Raw genomic sequence first — 16,688 nt, 5'->3', positions numbered from 1 at the left:
CATCTCCAAATGACTGGCCTCCTACCATCTCTCACTCTCCAGACTTAGACTGGAGTTCTACATAGGGGTAAATCCGAAATCCCCCTTCCCCAGATATTCTCTCGAACATTGTCCTGCACAGGGCAGACGTGGAACTTTTCAAAATGTTGAAGGAAAAGTTGTGTGCGTGGCTATGTGTGCATGTGCGCGTGCGCTGTTTGGAGACTTACCCACCAAAGGCAGTAGCTGTCTTACTGTTGGTGTCCGCTCTAGCTGCCCAGGAGGGGGAGGAGATGATGGGGGCAGGGGTGCACAAGGAGGTGGTGGGGCAGCTGGGGGTATGGGCGCGAATGGTGGGTGGGGCAGGCGGGGGGTGTAATGCTGGACAGGTTTGGGGTCGGGCGGGGGGGCGCTTTTGGAAGCGGCAGGGGCAGTGTTTGACAGTTTTGGGGGAGCTGAGGGTGATGTTGGATGGATTTGGAGGCAAGCGGGGTAATCTGCTGGTGGTGGGCGGCGGGGGATGTTGGATGGGTTTGGAGGCAAGCGGGGTGATCTGTTGGAGGTGGGTGGAGGGTGATGTTGGATGGGTTTGGGGTGGGCAGGGTGCTCTGTTGGAGGTGGGCGGAGGGGGATGTTGGATGGGTTTGGGGGTGGACAGGGTGCTCTGTTGGAGGTGGGCGGAGGGGGATGTTGGATGGGTTTGGGGGTGGGCAGGGTGCTCTGTTGCAGGTGGGCGGAGGGGGATGTTGGATGGGTTTGGGGGTGGACAGGGTGCTCTGTTGGAGGTGGGCGGAGGGTGACGTTGGATGGGTTTGGGGGTGGGCAGTGTGCTCTGTTGGAGGTGGGTGAAGGGTGATGTTGGATGGGTTTGGGGGAGGGCAGGGTGCTCTGTTGGAGGTGGGTGAAGGGTGATGCTGGATGGGTTTGGGGGTGGGCAGGGTACTCTGTTGGAGGTGGGCGGGGGGGATGTTGGATGGGTTTGGGGGTGGGCAGGGTGCTCTGTTGGAGGTGGGCGGGGGGGGATGTTGGATGGGTTTGGGGGTGGGCAGGGTGCTCTGTTGGAGGTGGGTGAAGGGTGATGCTGGATGGGTTTGGGGGTGGGCAGGGTGCTCTGTTGGAGGTGGGCGGGGGGGGATGTTGGATGGGTTTGGGGGTGGGCAGGGTGCTCTGTCGGAGGTGGGTGAAGGGTGATGCTGGATGGGTTTGGGGGTGGGCAGGGTGCTCTGTTGGAGGTGGGTGAAGGGTGATGCTGGATGGGTTTGGGGGTGGGCAGGGTGCTCTGTCGGAGGTGGGTGAAGGGTGATGCTGGATGGGTTTGGGGGGGGCAGGGTGCTCTGTTGGAGGCGGGCAGAGGGTGGTGTTGGATGGGTTTGGGGGTGGGCAGGGTGCTCTGTTGGAGGCGGGCAGAGGGTGGTGTTGGATGGGTTTGGGGGTGGGCAGGGTGCTCTGTTGGAGGCGGGCAGAGGGTGGTGTTGGATGAGTTTGGGGGTGGGCAGGGTGCTCTGTTGGAGGCGGGCAGAGGGTGGTGTTGGATGGGTTTGGGGTGGGCAGGGTGCTCTGTTGGAGGCGGGCAGAGGGTGGTGTTGGATGAGTTTGGGAATGGGCGGGGGCGATGTTGAGGGGTGAGGGGGCGGTGCTGGAAGATTTTGTGGGCGAGCAGTGGGGCGGTTTTTGGGGCTGATGGGGCGTGAGGTCTCACGCCTGGTTTGCTGCTGCCTCGTCACCTCAATGTGAACTCGGCATTACCGAAAACTCCAAGCCCTCGAGGAACGACATGGAATCAATTAATCGAATAACCAATTATCTGAATGTACTATCTCGTTCAGATAATCAAGGTTCCTGTGTAAAGAGCTGGATGTTAACCTGGTGTTGTGTGATTTTTACCTTCACCCAAATAATCGATCCTTCTGAATGGCCCCAATATTGACCCTGTTCCAGTTTAAGATCTGAATCTGTGGACCTATCTGATCTTTCTCCATAACTATGTTAAAAACGAAGACAGTTGTGGTCACTGGACCCAAAGTGCTCTCTGACTGATACTTCAGTCACTTGCCCGACCTCGGTTTCTGAGGGGAGGTCCAGTGTTGCATCCGTCTGAGTAGCATGGAGCCCTCTACATCTTGGTTTAGGAAACTTTCTGAGACGTATTTGACAAATTCCACCCCGTGCGGTCCTTTTACAATCTGGGTGACCCAGTCAATCCACGGGAAGTTAAAATCTCCATCCAGTACTACTTTATTATTTTTATAGGTACCTGCAATCCCAGTACACATTTTCTCCTCTCGTACCTGCTGGCTATTTGGGCGTCTCGAACACCATCCCAGCAGACTGACCATCCCCTTATTGTTTCTAACTTTTGAAAATATGGCCTCATTTAATGACTGCTTAACAATATTGTCTCTCAGCACTATTGTTCTGTCCTCCCTAATCAAAGGGACAACTTCCCCATCTCACTTACTTTTCCTTCTCTCACGCCTGTAGCTTCTGTATACTGGAACACTGAGCTGTCAGTCCTGCCCTTCTCTCAGCCATGTTTCTGTTATGGCTATAATATCCCAGTCCCCAGAGCTCATCCATGGTCTGAACTTGTCTGCCTTACCAGTCAGGCTTCGTGCGTTGAAATTACTTCCCTGAAAACCAAACATCTTTTCCCTCCCTATACTGTGCCCCGGATATCCTGGATAGGAAACTTGCTGTCAATGGCTGATGTATTTTCCCCTGTCTAGTTGATGGCCCCTGTCTTATTCAGAGTCTCAACTCCCTGCCAAAATAGTTTAAAGCCTGCCAGGTAATACAAGCAAATCTCCTCCCTGGGATACTGGTGCCCCTCTGCATCCAGTGCCATCCATCCCCCTGGTACATTTCACCTCTACCCAAGAAGAGACGCCAATGTCCCAATTCTGAGGGACAGTTTGAATTAATAACTGGAAAGGTAAGGATTGATTAGGGATAGTCAGCACGGATTTGATACAGGAAGATCTTGTCTGATGAAATGGTGTCTGAAAATATTGATGAGGGCAGTGCAGATGATGTGGGTACCATGGAGTTCATGAAGGCCTTCGACAAGGTCCCACAAGGAAGGCTGGTCCAAAAGGGAAGATCCCATGGGATCGCAGGCATGTTGGCAAATTCGATCCACAATTGGTGGAGGGTTGGTTTTGTGATTGAAAGCCTTTGCCCAGCGGATGTACCACAGGGATCTGTGCATGAGCCATTGTTCTTCCTTATGGACATTAATAACTCGGATGTGAAAGCAGAAGGTATCATTATCAGGTTTGCAAAAGACAGGAAAGATGAGGGTGTTGTCTACAGTGAGGGGGACGGTCTCCGGCTGCAGTCTGAAGGTTGAGGCAGGGACAGAATTTCAACAAAGTAATTTCAATTGATAACCAGGCAAGAGCACAGCAGGCAAAGTAAACTGCATTTACTTTGATGTAAACTGCCTGACAGGTAAGGCAGATGAATGCACGGCCTGGATGCAAACATGGGACTGGGAAATGACAGGAATTACAGAAACACAGCTGAGGGAGGGACAGGACTCGCAGATCATTGTTCCAGAGGACAGATTCAACAGGAAGGATAAATGGGGAGGCAAGAGAGTAGGGGGAGTGGAGATTTTGATCAGTGAAAACATTACTGCAACACTGACAGAGGATATTCCTGGGGATCGCCCACTGAAGCTGTGTAATGGAACTGAGAAATAAGAATGAATAATCAGTTTGATATGACTGTACGACAGGCCTGCAGTGGTAAGCGGGAAATTGAGCAGCAAATATGTCAGAGATCTCAGATATCTGTAAGAAGGATGGGTTGTAATGGTGGGGCAATTTAACTTTCCAAACCTAGATTGGGACTGCCAGAGTGTTCACAGGTTGGATGGGACGAATTTGTTCAGTGTGTTCAAGAAAACCGACTCAATCAGTATGTAACTAGACCGACTGGAGAAAGGGATAAAACCTGACCTCCCTTCGGGAAACAAGGTAGAGAAAGGGACTGAAGAGTTTGTGGGGGAGCACTTTTGCAAAGTCACCACAATTCTATTAGTTTGAAAATAGCGATGGAAAAGGACAGGCCTGGTCCACAAGTTAAAGGTCAAAACTGGCCTTGCCGCAATCTAGAAGGTATTAGACAAGACTGTCCAATATTTGCAGATAAAGGGACATTGGGCAAGTGGGATTCTTTCAAAAGAGAGATAAATTAAGATTTCAGGGGCAGCATTTTGCTGTTAGTGTGAAGGACAATGCTGATACCAGTGGGAAATACTGGATGACTGGGGATATTGAGGCTCTGGTCAAGACAAAAGGGGTACATGTCCTATACAGCCAGCTGGATTAAGTCAATCCCTTGAAGAACATTGTGGGTGCAGTAATACTCTTCAGAGGGAAACCATGAGGGACGAAAGGGGAACTGACAGAGCTTTGGCAGAGAAGGTTCAGGAAAATCCAGAGAGATTCTACAAGTATATTAGCAACAGAAGATTAACTCTGTACAGAATGTGACTCCTTAAACATGAATGAAGCTATCCATGTGTGAACCCACAGGAAATGGGTGAGATCCGAGACATAAACTTCACGTCAGAACTTACTGTGGAAAACACACTGAGGAAGCAGGGAAATAAACACTGATGTTTTCAAAAGTGTCCACATTGGAGAACAGGAGGTTCTGAAGGTTTTCAAACACATTAAAATTAGACAACTCTCTGGGAACTAATCAAGTACATCACAGGACATTGGGGGAAGAAACTTACAATGATATTTCTATCACTGACAGCCACGGGTGGTGAGCTGGGAGCCTGGAGATTGCCTAATGTTATGCCAGTATTTAGGAATGGCTGTGATGGAAAGCTAGGGACATAAACACCAATTAGCTTGATGTCAGTAGTGCCAATGTTGTTGGAGGCAATTCCACGGGACAGGACTTACATGCATTTGGAAAGGCAACAATTGATTAGGGATAGTCAGCATAGCTTTGTGCATACAAAGTCGTGTCTCTCAAACTTGATAGAATTTGTTGAAGAGGTGACCAAGAAGGTGGATGAAGGTCGAGCAGTGGACGTTGTCTATCCTGACGTCAGCAAGGCCTTAGACAGGGATTAGCATGGTACACTGGTTAGTAAGATTAGCTCACATGGGATTAGGGACAGCAAGACAAACAGACACAAAATGGGCTTGACAGTAGGAGACAGAGGATGGTGGGAGAGGGTTGTTGTGCAGACTGGAGGCCTCTGACCAGCGGTGTGCCATAAGCATTGGTTTGTGGGGTCACGCATGTGCATTATTGACATAAACGAGAATATATGAATTATTGTTAGTAAGTTTGTGGATAGTAAGATAAGAGTTATAGTGGGCAGTGAATACAGTTATCAAAGATGATCTTAACCAACTGAGCCTTTGGGTCAAGAAATGAAAGATTGAGCTGAATTCAGATGTTGGATTTTGTTAAGACAAACCAGGGACGACTAATACAATTAATGGCAGAGCTCTGGACAGTGTTGTCGAACAGAGAGAGACCAAGGGATGCAGTTACATTGTTCCTTGGAAGTGGCAACGCAGGTGGACAGGGCGGGGAAAGCAACATTTGGCACACTAGCCCTCATGGGTCAGAGCATTGAGTACCTGAGATGGTCCATCATGATACGGCTGTATCAGACTTTGCTGGGACTCCAGTTGGAGTACTGTATAGAATTCTGATCATCCTGATTTAGGAAGCATATTCTGAAACTGTAAATGGAACAAAGATTGACGAAGATGTGACTGATACTGGAGAGTTTGACAGAAACAGAGAAGCTGGATAAGCTGGAAGGCAACATGGTGGTGGGGCGAGGGCGGATGAGATAGATTTGGCAGATAAGGTTAAGGAGAATCCAAAGAGATTCTACAGCGCACAAGTACAAAAAGGCTACTAGAGAGATAATAGAGCTCCTCAAAGATCAGTAAGGGCATCCATGCATGGAACCACAGGAGATGGGTGTGACCCGAAATGAAGATTTCATCTCAGAAAGAATTGTGGACAAAGACTAGGAAACAAAAGGAAAGAAATAGTGATGTTTGAAAAGAGTCCCCATTACAGAAGAGGTGGTGATGGAGGTCTTGAACACAAAGGTAGAGAAAGCCCTAGGTCCTGAATAAGTGTATCCCAGAACATTGAGGCAAAGTCACAGTGGGTAACGTGGCAGAGATATCTGTATCATTATCCTTCGTATTTCCATTGGGTATAGCTGGCTGAGGGGTGACCTTAGAAAGGTTTATAAAAACATGATGGGTATACGTAAGGTGAATAGTGAAGGTCTCTACAGCAGGGTAGGGGAATTCATTTCTAGAGGGCAGAAATATGAGGTGGGAGAGGAAATACCGAAAAGCGACCAGAGGAGAACATTTCTACACAGAGAATGGTGCACATATTGAATGAGCTGCCACTGAAGTAGTAGAGAAAAGTACAATTACATCATGGAAAAGACATTTGGGCAGGTAAATGGAGAGGAGAAGGTTTGATGGGATCAGGACCAAACGCAGGCAAATGCGACTCGTTCAGTAACCGTGATCAGCATGGACTAGTTGGATCGAAGGAACCGTTTCTGTTCTGCATGGCTCTTTCTCCAGTTATTGGAGGAGGAGAGTACTGAGACAAGGCGCTGAAGCAACCTTACAGCAATGGATAATGTATCTAGAATGGAGTATACTTCAAATATGTGGAGGGACTATCGGGACCGGAGGAGGTTCCAGGGAAAGGAACTGTTATAGGAGTTTAAAATTATTGAAGACGCTGGTCCATGAGACATGGTATATGTACAGTGTTGGAGGTGGAACACAGGATAGAAAGATCCCATTCAGCATTCCCACAAACTCATGGGAAGCCTGCTTTCCCCTCTGTTATACTGAGGTTCACTAAGACATCACAAGCCTGGATTGATAACTGTGACATTCCCGATGCTGTCTCAGTACAACAAAACTTACAGTATGGGTGGTGATTGTCCTGGGGTGTGTCTGTACTGTGGTCCCCCTCCAGCAGTGCATCTATGTCATGTCTTGTTAGCCGATGTTTGAAGCCCTCTTATTGCTCTCTTCTCTGTGCACTGAGAGTTATCTTACCTTGCTGCAGGATTTATTGAAGGCTCTAGATCTCCCTGCCCTTTGTCTCTCTGGCTGAACAACATCTTCAAAGAGGTGATGGACGAGGCACCCAGCAGTTGGGAAGTCCATTGAGTCAGGAACTTCCTGATTACCGACAGGAGACAGAGCAATAGACAGAATGGGAAACTAGACTGATGCAGTGAAGGTTATACATGCAGAATGGTCCTCACTATCACAGAGATCTGGGAAATCCCAGTGTCCATCCCTGGCCTGTTCGGCCTCATCTGTCTGGAGTAGAGAATTCTGCTGTCCTCAGGATCTGGATTAGCGACAAGAGTGAGAGACGTTAACAGAGGTAGCAATTAGACTCTCACAGTGAGGGATACCACATGGAGAGATACTGAGTGATATCACCAGAGTGCAGGAAGGTAACAGGATCAAACAATCATGAAGGAAAAACAGGTTTAGCTTCATGATACACTGGTATCAGTGCTCAGGGATGAGCACCCTGTGAGCAGGCGAAGTAATGGCCTAATGGTATTATTGCTAGAGCATGTATCCAAAATCTCAGCTGATGTTCAGGGGAGGCAGGTTTGAACCCCACCAGCTGGAATGGTGGAATTTGAAATAAATTACTTTTAAAATAGTAATTGACAATCCATAAATACCATTACAGATGTACAATAGATGCAAACACTTCTCCTTTCGAGATGGACATCTGCCCATCCTCACGTGGTCTGCACGTGGTCTGCAAAGTGTTTGCCTCTGAGTGACCCTCTGAAATGGCGGAGCATGTTACTCAGCTCAAGGGCAGCTAGGGGTGGGCAGGAAAGGCCGGTCAGCTAGAGACACCCACATCCCATACCAGATTTTAAAAAATAATCCATTCAATGGTCCCACTCGAACCCTGCTGGGACCAGTGTCCTGGCCAATCATGTCAGTAGGTTTATGGACAGGGCTTTAAACTGACAGAGAGGACGCAGGGACAAGGTTCAGGTGAAAGGAGCTTTCCAAATCCAAAGAGAAAAGGTGATGCATTGGAACAGTATGGGGATGTGGCTGAAGACAAGCAGAAAGGAACAGGATTGGACAAAGTTTAGTTAAAACTGGACACCAGTGAATCGGTTTGTGACAGGAAATTGTGGGAAAGAGTAAATTATGTTTTGTTTGGAATGGACAAATTCTCTGCAACAAGGTAGATGGATTTGTGACACAGAGATAAAAGAGATTTAGACAACAATGAGACATGGTTACAGGGCGAACAAAAGGTGGAGCATAAATATTCAATGGTTCACAAGCTTGTGGAAACTCAGGCAAAATGGGTAACGCTAACAATAATGGATAACAAAAGCATGACAGGGAAAGCATTTGTAGAATCAGTCTGAATGTAAATTCTAGCTACTACTTGCCAATGACACAAGCAGCAGAACAGTTTTAGCCACCGGACAGCATATCATTGCTCATCACTGCATTAAACAGGAACTCAGTGGAATTTTTAACAAACACATTGTGATAATTTAGTGTAACTTCAATATTCATATAATATTGACAATCACAATGACACGAGTGATATTCGAAATGGAGGTTGTAGAATTTTTTTCAGTGTTTCTTTGAATAACACATTGTGCAACTGGATAGGGACGTAACTATCTCAGAGCGATCGTTGTGTGATGAAACTTAGTGAATGAGTAATGTCACCTGGAGAGATCCTCAGGGAAATTGTGATAAAATGCAGTTTCAAGAAATATAAAGTTTTAAAGTGAATCACAAATAGGAAAAGATACATCCAGAAACAAGAACAGACAATTACATGAGTTTGAGAGGAGAACTGACCAAGGTAAACGGGCTAAACAAACTGAAATATGCCTCTGTAAATGAACAATGGAAAACATTTGAAGTAACAGTGTAAAACACTCAACAAAAGGACATTCCATTGAAACAGAAAATCCTCAGCAAGAAATTCCCACCAGTCCCTCACTCATGACCAAATGGATCATATTAGATTATGAGGCTTAGAATATCACTACAAAGTACTTAAAATCCTGAAATCAGAGATAGCTTAAAGGTATTAAAGCGTTAAAGGTATTGCAAAGTGTCAGCTGGCAGCAGGACGGCAGTGGGAAGGGGAATCATTGTAAGGAGCTAATGACACGATAGGAAGAGGGAGAGGTGAAGGTGCTGGAGGTGGTGAGAGTGTTACAGAGAGTGGTCAGGGCCTGAATGCTGTTACAAAGCCTGTACGGATTGCTTGCAGCTGAAGGTTTTTGCAGAGGTAGTGAGGGGCATATGCATTTTTATTTATTCATTCATGTGATGCGGGTGTCACTGATTGGACCAGCATTCTTTACCCCACTGCTAATTGTCCAGAGGGCAGTTAAGAGGCAGCCATATTGCTGTGGACTGGATGCATATGTCAGCCAGACCAAGTTAGAATGTCAGCTGTCCTTCCCTCAAGGATATAGGTGAACGAGATGGGTTCTTCAGACTGATCTACACAGCTTTTATAGTGGTCCCACCAATGTCTTGTACAGCCACAACATGATATCCCAACTCCTACTTTCAATACTCTGCAAAATGAAGGTAACCATCCCAAACGCCTGCTGCACCAGCCTGTCTACCTGTGACACCACTTGCAAAGAACTGTGTGCCTGCATGGCTGGGTCTCTGACTGACAACACTACCCAGGGCTCTAACATTAATTGTACAAGTCCCACCCTGGTTTGTTTCACCAAAATGGAACACCTCACCTTTATCTAATTAAACTCCATCTGCTATTCTTCAGCCCACTATCCCAGCAGTCCTGTTTATCCTGCTGAATCACAGATAACATCCTTCACAGTCCACTTTGCCACCAATTTCAGTACCACCCAAAAACTTACCAGGAAACCAATACTCCCATCCAAACCATTTATCCAAATGACGACAATCTGCAGCCACTGCACCGCTGGTCCCATGTCTCCAGTCATAAAAACAACATGTCTGTCACCACCTTCTGCCTCTTATCATCAAACCAATTTTGTATCCAGTTGACTAGCTCCTTCTGAATGCCATATCCTTTTACATTGATCTGAGCTCATTACTCAGTTTACCATACGGGACGTAGAACACAGCACAAGACCCTTTGGCCATGATAGTATGCCAACATTTATCCTACGGTAAGATCAACCTAACCAATATACCTTTCATTTTACTGCCATCCACGTGTCTATCCAACAGTGGATTAAATGTCCCGAATGAATCTGACTGTCCTTCCACTGCTGGCAGTGCATTCCACCCACCTAACAGCTTTTGTGTAAAGAACCTACCTCTCCTTAACCATCCACAAATCACCTTAAAATTATGCCTGCTCATAGTAGCCATTTATGCTATGGTATAAATAAGTGTTTCACTATCACTTTCTCTGTGCCTCAAATCATGTTGTTCACTTCTACCAAGTCACCCCTCACCCTTCTTCACTCCAATGAGAAAAGCCTTACTTCCCTCAAACCTTCTTCACAAAACATGCCCTCCAGCACAGGAAGCATCCTGGTAAATCTCCAATTTACCCTCCCTAAAACTTCCAATGCCTTCCTGTAATGAGGGGACCAGAACTGTACACAATATTCTAAATGGGGTCTAACCAGGGCTCTATCGATCTGCAGCATAACCTCACAGCTTTAAAACTCAATCCCCCAGTTAATGAAAGCCAACACAACATATTCCTTCTTAACAACCCTATACGCTTGGGTGGCAACTTTGAGGGATTGATAGACGTGGAACCCAAAATCCCTCTGTTCCACAACACTACCAAATATTCTGCATTTAACCCATTCAATGTTGACCTTCCAAAATGAATCATTTCACACTTTTCCAGATTGAACTCCATCTGTCACTTCTCAGCGCAGCTCTGCACCCTGTCAATAACTGGCTGCAACCAACAACAGACCTCCACACTATCCACCACTCCACCAACCTCCATGTCATTTGCAAAATTACTAACCCACTCTTCCACACCCAAATCCAAGTCACTTTTTAAAAAAATCACAAAGAGCCGAGATCCTGGAACCGATCTCTGCAGAATATCACTGGTCACCGAGCTCCAGGCTGAATGCTTCCCATCCATCATCCCCCTCTGTCTTCTACAAGCCAGGAATTCTGTATCCAGACAGACAGGTTTCCTGTATCCCATGCCTCTGTACATTCTGAATGAGCCATAAATGTGTTTTATCACATTCTCAAAGGATTCAATAAGATTTGTGAGGCATGATCTGGCCCTAACAAAGCCATGCTGACTCTCTGTAATCAAACTATAGTTTTCCAAGGAGCCATAAATCCTGTCTCTCACAGTCCTCTCCAATAATTTGCACACCACAGACATAAGAACATGAGGTCTGTAATTACCAGGATTATACCCATTCCCTTTCTTGAACAAAGGAGTAACATTTGCCAGCCTCCATCTTGTACGACTCCGGTGGACAGTGATGGTGCAAAGGTCATCGCTAAAGGCACAGCAATCCCTTCCCTCGATTCGTGCAGTAACTTTGGGTACAGCCCGTCTTGTCCAACAGACTTACCTATCCTTAGGTTTACAAAATACTCAGCACATCCTCCTTCTTAACATCAACCTGCTCACATATATCAGTCCTTCTCATGCTGTCCTCACAAATGACAGGGCCCCTCTCAGTAGTGAATCCTGAAGCACAGAATGCATTAAGGAACTCCCCTACCTCGTGTGACTCCAGGCACAAGTTCCCTCCACTATCCCTGACCGGCCCTACGCCCAGTCTGGCCATCCTCTTATTCCTCAGCTAATTGGAGAATGCCTTACGTTTTTCCTTAATCCTTCCCAACAAAGCTTTTACATGCCCCCTTCGGGCAGTCCTAAGTCCATTCTTCAGTTCCTTCCTGGCTACCTTCAGAGTCCCCAGAGTGCAGAAACAGGCCATTTGGCCCAACAACTCTATACCGACCCTCTGATGAACATCCTACCCAAAACCATTCCCCCATCCTATTACTCTCCATTCACCCTAACTAATGTGTCAATCCAACACATCCCTGAACACTGTGGGTAATTTAGTATGGCTGATTTGGGCTGTGAGTGGAAACTGGAGGAACCTCACGCAGACCCGGGGAGAATGTACAAACTCCACACAGACAGTCGCCCGGGACTGGAATTGAAATCAGGTCTCTGGTGCTATAAGGAAGCTGTGCTAACCACTGAGGCATCGTGCCACCCCCATATAACCCTACAGAAGCCTAACGATCCTTGCGTCCTCAACCTTATGTAAGCTTCCTTCTTCCTCTTGACTAGATGTTCGACAGGTTGGAACCTTGTCACATGCTTTGCTGAAGTCCATGTGGACAACGTTGACTGCTCTGCCTTCATCTATCTCTTGACCACCTCCTCGAAGAGTTACTCCAGTTTGTGAAACATGGTTTGCCACTCACAAAGCCATGCTGACTATCTCTAATCAGCCTTTGCCTTTCCAAACATGCGTAGCTCCTTTCTCTCAGAACCTCCTCCAACAACTTACCCATCACTGGGCTCACTGCGCTGTAATTTCCTGGCTTTTCCCTGCAGCCCTTAAGTGATGAAACAGCATTAGCCGCACTCCAGTCTTCCGTTACCTCACTGTGTCTGTTGATAATATACATATCTCTGTTGGGGACACTGCAATCTCTTCCCTAACTTGCCACAATATTCGAGGATTGATCTACCTCTATTTGTGTTAAAATTCCAGCACGTTCTCTTCTCTGTTGAGGATTCTTTCTAAGACATCACTGGTTATTTCCCCAACCTCCCGATCGTCCGTGTCTGTCGACACAGTAAATTCAGACAAGATTTTATTTTGTTTAAGATCTCACCCACCTCCTCTGGTTCCACACATCGGCGACCAAGATAATGATATTGAAGGGGTCCGATTCTCTTCCAAGTTATTCTTTAGCCCTTACTGAAACTTGCATAAAGGCTTCTGAAAATTCAAATAGTACACTTCCCCCATACCACCATCCCCCACACCCTTATCTATTCTGCCATTCATATTCACACCAACAAATAAAATCCAAGAGACTCAAAACTACATTCTTCTTTAGAAAATGTGTTTCTAAGGTTTCAGTTTTTTTTATTGATAGGTCCTTTCTCACTCATTTCAGTATGCTCCTGACTTACTGTCTGCCTAACATTATTTGGTTTCAGACAGGTAGCAGAAAGGGTTGTGAGAGTTCTTGTTTCTCAATCTGTAAAAGGTAACTTACAGGGTCATCAGGTAATAGAGAAGGCAAATCGAATGCTGGCATTTACTACAAAGGGAATGGAGTCTAAAAATAGGAAGGTCTTGCTAAAACTATACAAGATACGAGTCAGACAACACCCAGAAGACTATGAACAGTGTGAGTGCCCGAAGGAAAGAAAGATATTCTTCGATTCGAGGCAGGTCAGAGGAGGGGTCGTTTGGTTGCTCCTGGGAATGGATGAATTTTCCAATAAGAGGTGGATTAGATTGAGGTTGAACCCATTGAAGTTTAGAAAACATGAGAGAAAAATTGAATGTAAGATTCAAGATTCTGAAGAGCTTTGATCGGGTAGATGCTGGGAGGTAGGAAATTAAAAAGTACAGCACAGCAATGAGCCCTTCGGCCCACCATGGCTGTGCCGGCCATGACGATATTCTCAACACATGCCATCTGCCAGCACATGGTCCATATCCCTCTATTCTCTGTCTGTTCAATGATGTTATTGAAAACCATCCAGGATTTTATCCATTACAACACTGACACTTATTAGTTATCTAGTGCGGATGGAGACCAGTGTCACACACAGTTACTGTACTGCCCTTGCTGCAAGTATATTCAGTGTCCTGACTATAACCTTATTTGCATTCCCATCACTGGTTGTCCCTATAAAAGAATTCCGGCCAATGATTGCTGCTGCTTGTTTATTCCCAGCTCCATTCAAATCACCTCCAAATTTAGGACTTCAGTTCCACGTGGCAATTTCATTAATGTATTAACCTCATCCTTTCTTCACAGCTTGTTGGCTTTTTGCCTAGTCTGCCTCGATCCCAACAACCCTTCAATATTCCCTTCCCAGCGACAGTCATTCTGCAGCTACATCTCCGGAATGACAGTTCCATCATATCTGTTCACTGTCATTCCATCTGCCTTATGCCGAATGCAGTGAGTCATTCCTCAGCAGTGGGGGGGTGGGGGGTTGAACAAATGGTACAGATTACAGGAGATACGGAGGCTTACAGGGGCTCGAGGATGTTAGAGTTAAACAGAGTTATATCTTGTCAAAAATGTCAGAGGGACAAAGGAGTTTGGGTAATTGGAGGAATTTATAAAGATAGAGGGAGCTGGATTGAGTTCTGGAGATAGGGATAGGGATGGATACAGGGAGAGGCAGGCAGACTGAGAGGCACAAACATGGGCTGTTTCAGGGAGAAGATTATTGTGTATTAACAGAGATATGGAAGGTTGTAGCGACTGAACACGTTCACAGATATAAGAAGGCTTCTAGGTTCAGGAAGACGACAGAGATAGGAAGGCAGTGGAGAATGCCAGGTTACTGGGTTGGAGACAGTTACACAGATGGGGAGGGTTGCACAAATTGGAAGAGGTTCCTGTGGTCGGGCGGGTTTGTGGGGACAGGGTGAAGTTTAAATAGGTTAAGATTGAAGGTTTGCAGAACGATAAGGAAGCTACGATTTTTTTCACAGAAAAGGATGGGTTGTAGGAGTTGGAGAAGTTTACCCAGATAGGGACGGATGGAGAGGTTAAAGGCAAATACATTGACATAGAGAGTGGTGTTGTTAGGAGGGGCTTACAGGGACAGACAGGACTGTGGGGATTACAGGGATGAAGGAATTTAGTATCTACTGGAGAAGGTTAGGGATTAGGGTGTTAGGGACTGGAGAACCTGACAGAGACAGAGAGCATTGTGTGGACGAGAGAAGCTTCCACACAGAGGAAGGATTATCGGGACTGCAGGATATTACAGAGATAACTAATACAACATGGGCCAGGATGGATGCTTGGGGCTTCTGTGCTGTCTCAGTGAGGACCAGTACAGCAAAGGTGAAAGCAGGACCGTTACAAGATGGTGGGAATGAAGCCTAGAATGTTGCTGTTCCTTGCTCAGCTCTGTATCTATGTCCTGTCTTCCAGGTCTGAATACAGAAGGCCACAAACCCCTCCATGTGCTGTTTACTGTGAGTGATCTTACCTGCTGCAGGATTTATTGAAGCTTCCAGACCTTCCTCTCCATCTCTCTCTGGCTGACCAACTGTCTTCAATGAGGTGATGGATGAGACAGGAGTTAGGAACATCCTGATTACCTGCATGAGACAGAAATAGACAGAATGGAAAATTAGACTGATGCAGTGAGGATAACCCATGTACTGTAGCACCTAGTCCAGCAGAGATCACAAAAATCCTATAGTCTCTGTCCCTGATCAGAGGATTATTTTGGCTTAGGATATCAGACCATCTGCAAGAGTGAGAGAATCTGACAGAGGCAGCAATTAGACCCACACAGTGAGGGGTACCACATGGAGAGATAATGAGTGCTATCAGCAGAGTGCAGGAAGGTGTCAGGACCAGACAACGGTCATGGTGAAAGGGTTTCGATTCATGGTGCACGGGGATAAGTACTCAGTGACGGGTGAACTACGAGTGGGACAGGTGATGACCTCGTGTTATTCTCACCAGATTGTTCATCCAAAATTTAATGGCAGTGTCAGCTAAACCCATCTAACTGCTTAATATCCTTTAAGGAAGGAAATCAGTTATCGACAGCAGGTCTGGCCTACATGTGACTCGAGATGCAGAGCAAGCAGGTTGACTCTCAACTGCCCCCTGAAATGATCCGGCAAGAAACTCAGCTCAAGGGCAGCTCGAGGTGGGCATGAAATACTGGCCAGAAAGAGACAGCAACGTCCCACGAGTGAATTAAAAACAACCCTGCTGGGAGCAGTGTCCTGGCCAATCATGTCGGTAGGTTTATGGACAGGGCTGTAAACTGACAGAGAGGATGCAGGAACAGGGTTCAGATGAAAGGATCTTTCCAAATCCAAATAGAAATGGTGAAGCATCGGAACAGCATGGAATGTGCTGAAGACAACCAGAAAGGTACAGGAAGGGATAGATTTTAACTATTACTGTACATCAGTGAATTAGGCTGTGATAGGACATTCTGGGAAAAAGTAAATTACAATGTTCTTTCTTTGGAATGGACAAAGTACCTGCCATAAGGTAATAGACGTGTGACACAGAGATAAATAATATTCAGTCACCAAAAAGATGTGGTTACAGGAGAAACAAAAGGTTGAACATAAATATTAAATTGTACACATCCTTGAAGGGTCTCAGGGAGTGCAGGATGGGTAACCCTGACAGTAATGGATAACAAAGGCATTACAGAGAAAGCATTTGGCATCAGATGATGCAGCTGAATCAGCCTGAAAGATTATGAATAATACATGTCAAAAACACAAGCAGAAGAAGTTTTTATCTTGCCTAATAATATTTAATTGCTGAACACTGTTACACATTCCAATGAATTCCTGTGTAATGCAAAGGTACTGTGATAACTTTGGGAGACTTCAATCTTTGTCAAAATGATATTTTCCGAACTCCTCTCCGAATGTTTTTGTCAGTGTT

Source organism: Chiloscyllium punctatum, chromosome 6 (assembly GCF_047496795.1).
Source record: "Chiloscyllium punctatum isolate Juve2018m chromosome 6, sChiPun1.3, whole genome shotgun sequence".
Classification (NCBI taxonomy): Eukaryota; Metazoa; Chordata; class Chondrichthyes; order Orectolobiformes; family Hemiscylliidae; genus Chiloscyllium; species Chiloscyllium punctatum.
This window is presented reverse-complemented; position numbering follows the sequence as displayed.